At 41.3% G+C, this 3,688-nt stretch overlaps 1 pseudogene; it reads left to right on the plus strand.

Annotated features, from left to right (window-relative positions):
• Window positions 1–2,379, plus strand: part of LOC102485340 (monofunctional C1-tetrahydrofolate synthase, mitochondrial-like) — a 69,914-nt pseudogene extending 67,535 nt beyond the window's left edge.
• Window positions 2,380–3,688: the final 1,309 nt, after the last annotated feature.

Below are 3,688 nucleotides of genomic sequence, written 5' to 3' on the forward strand. Positions count from 1 at the left end.
TGCTTACACAATTGGTAGCTCTACTTTCTGGATCAATGAAACCCATATGCACTGCATGCACCTCATGCATAACCTGAGGACATTAATCTGGGTGCCACAGCCACTACTACCTGTGACTTTACTTCGATCAATGGGCCATTCACACACACCCTACCCAGAGGCTAAGGCACCTACACCCTCACAATTAGCATCTTCTACAACTGCCTCTGACAATACCTTTCTGGTGAGATCCTGCATACTGCATGTGCCCCAAGACAACATCAGAGAATCCTGGTTCACATTCCAGACATACTCCACCCCAATGAAGTCACATCTCTATATCTACAATTATAGTCTCAGTCACAAAGGAACTCACATACCCTGCTAATATAACCAAAGAGAATATCAGAGAATACACTATTGAAACAAAAGAGAACCAAAATCAAAGCATGTTACCCAAGAAATATTAAAGGATACATTAAAAGTAAGTAGTTCTCTACAAAAGCTATCCATTAAATAAGAAGAGGTGGGACCAGGAGATGGTGTAATGGTTACATTGCTGGACACCCACATAGTCTAAGGCAGTTCGAGTCCTGGACTTCACTCAGAAATTCAGCTTGTTTGACTGAAAAAGCTAGGAATAAATAAGACCAACTCAAACACACTGATGGAAGAGGAAATGGGTACATTTGCTGATACCAACATCAAGCCCTACACCATCGAGTGGCAGAAAGTATTGGATAAAAATGACCAATTCCTTTGAAAATTTGCCATTGGGCAAGCAAGCACAGAAAGATGTTCCCAGCAGGTGTAGTTTGACTTCATAGTGGCCAGTGAGTTCATGTTAGTGCTGGCCCTGACTAAAAGCCTCATATATATGAAGGAGCAGCTCAGAAGAATGGTGACTGCCAGTGACAGAAATAGGCAGCCAGTGACAGTGAAAGATTTGGGGGTGACAGTGGAAGATTTGGGGTGAAAGATGCAAAAAAAAAAACAAATCTGATGCAGATCCTAGAAGGGATGCCTGTATTTGTGCATGCTGACCTATTTGCTAGCATTGCTCATGACAACTCTTCAGTGTTAATCAATAAAATTGCCTTGAAACTGGTTGATAAAGGATTTATAGTGACTGAAGCTGGCTTTAGTTCTGATATCAGAATGAAGAAATACTTCAACATCAAGTGCTGGTATTTGGGCTTAGTGTCTAATGTTGTGGGGCTGGTGGTGACTGTGTGACCCCTGAAGATGCATGGGGGCAGGCTGAGTGTAACATTTGGTGTCCCTCTAAAGAAGGAGTACTCAGAGGATAACATCCAGCTGGTGGCCAATGACTGCTACAACCTCCAGAAGCAAATTCGGATCACTCAGCTCTTTGGGGTTCCTGTGATAGTGGCACTGAATGTTCAAGACAGACACCCTTACTGAGATTGACTTGGTGTGCAAGCTCATGAAGCAAGCTGGTCCCTTTGATATCATTCATTGCTGTCACTGATTGGTTGGTGGAAAAGGGTCTGTGGACTTGGTCTGGGCTATGAGAGAAGCTGCAAGTAAAATAAATCACTTCCAATTCCTGTATGATGTGCAATTTTTAACTGTTGAAAAGATAAGGACCATCAACTAGGCTGTCTTTGGAGCCAACGATATTGAATTTACTTTGAGACACAATCTGAAATAGATCCTTACACTCAACACAATTTTGGAATTTGCCCATCTGCATGGTGAAGACCCGCTTTTCTCTGTCTTACCAGCTGGACAAGAAAGGTGTGCAGAAAGATCTTATTTTGCCTTCACTGGTGTCCAGCCCAATAGGCTCTGGGTTCATTTACCTGTTAATGGAAATGATGAGCACCATGACAGGACTGTCTACTCTGCCCTGCTTTTATATCAACCTTGACACAGAAATTGAACAAGCTAATGGCTTCTTCTAAGTGACCATGACTCTCATAGGACTGAGTCAAGCTTCTTGACACAAACTACGTTTTGCCTTTTTACTGCTATTGGAAAAGAAAGTAAATATAAAAAACTGCTGTTACACATGGAGGAGAAAGGGTGAATAGGCCAAAGATGTTTTCATTTAAGACCAATTCTGTTTGCAATGGAGTATGGCCAACGATATTGAATTTACTTTGAGACACAATCTGAAATAGATCCTTACACTCAACACAATTTTGGAATTTGCCCATCTGCATGGTGAAGACCCGCTTTTCTCTGTCTTACCAGCTGGACAAGAAAGGTGTGCAGAAAGATCTTATTTTGCCTTCACTGGTGTCCAGCCCAATAGGCTCTGGGTTCATTTACCTGTTAATGGAAATGATGAGCACCATGACAGGACTGTCTACTCTGCCCTGCTTTTATATCAACCTTGACACAGAAATTGAACAAGCTAATGGCTTCTTCTAAGTGACCATGACTCTCATAGGACTGAGTCAAGCTTCTTGACACAAACTACGTTTTGCCTTTTTACTGCTATTGGAAAAGAAAGTAAATATAAAAAACTGCTGTTACACATGGAGGAGAAAGGGTGAATAGGCCAAAGATGTTTTCATTTAAGACCAATTCTGTTTGCAATGGAGTATGGTGTTCAGCTAACGATCTCCACCAATCCTGAAATAAATTAATTTATTTTCTGCTTCTACAGAGTCTACATGATTTCTCACTGCTTATACTCTAAAATGTTTCTTTAATGGGGATTAAAGAATTTTAAGAGTGTCAGGAACCAGCAGTTAGCATAATGGCTATGTCGCTGGACTCCCACGTAGTCGACCGCGGTTCACGTCCCGGACCCGGTGGCTTAAAACTCACGCAGGGCGCGTGTGCATGCGTGCCCAAGATCCCGAGAGGAGAATGGAGGAGAAGGGATTACGGCGTGGCCATCCCCCCTGGGGGGTGATTTCTCGCTTTCTGTCTCTATGTCTCTGTCTGTCTGGCGAGCGCACGCGCCCTACAGTGAAAATCTCTCCAAAAAAAAAAAAAAAGAATTTTAAGAGTGTGAATAAAAAGGTACCATATTCCACCATGGAGTTTTCTATTTTGTTTTTAAAATAAACATGATCTAGAAAACCAAACAACAAAACAAAAACAAAAACAAAACAAAAACAATGAGACCCTACCATTTGAACAAAATGGACTAAATTGAAGACTTAATCCTAAGTGAAGCAATCCATAGTGTGAAAGACAGGCATTGTATACTCCTGCCTTTATATATATTTTTTTGCTATAGAACATGTGCACTTGCCAGAGAGACAGAGAGAAACAGAGAGACAGAAAGAGAGAACTCACCCCCTGGGGAGATGATCACAATTCATTATCATCCATTCTCCTCTTGGGATTTTGGCACATGTACCCAGTATGAGTTTTAAGCCACTGGGTCTGGGACTCAAACCATGGTCCCACAACATGAGAGTCCATCAATGTAACCATTAAGCCATCTGCTGGTCCCTGTCCTTTCTTAACATATAATCACTATCTGCACTCTATAGCAGAAACTGAAAGATTGGAAGGTTTAACAGCAGAGAGGACAACTATAGATAAGAGAGAAAGTATATGCTGGGTTGAGTAACAGAGAGTGAAAGTGAATTAGTAAAAGAGAGAAAAAAATGATCAGACACAAAATTGAAGTTATCAGCTGATGATAATGTATGTAGTAATTGCTTTGACTTGACTAATATGCACTGCATTCATCCTGGAAAGAACCATTTTGCACAGTGTA

This window comes from Tupaia chinensis, unplaced genomic scaffold (assembly GCF_000334495.1).
Source record: "Tupaia chinensis unplaced genomic scaffold, TupChi_1.0 Scaffold147350_1, whole genome shotgun sequence".
In the NCBI taxonomy this organism is placed as follows: domain Eukaryota; kingdom Metazoa; phylum Chordata; class Mammalia; order Scandentia; family Tupaiidae; genus Tupaia; species Tupaia belangeri.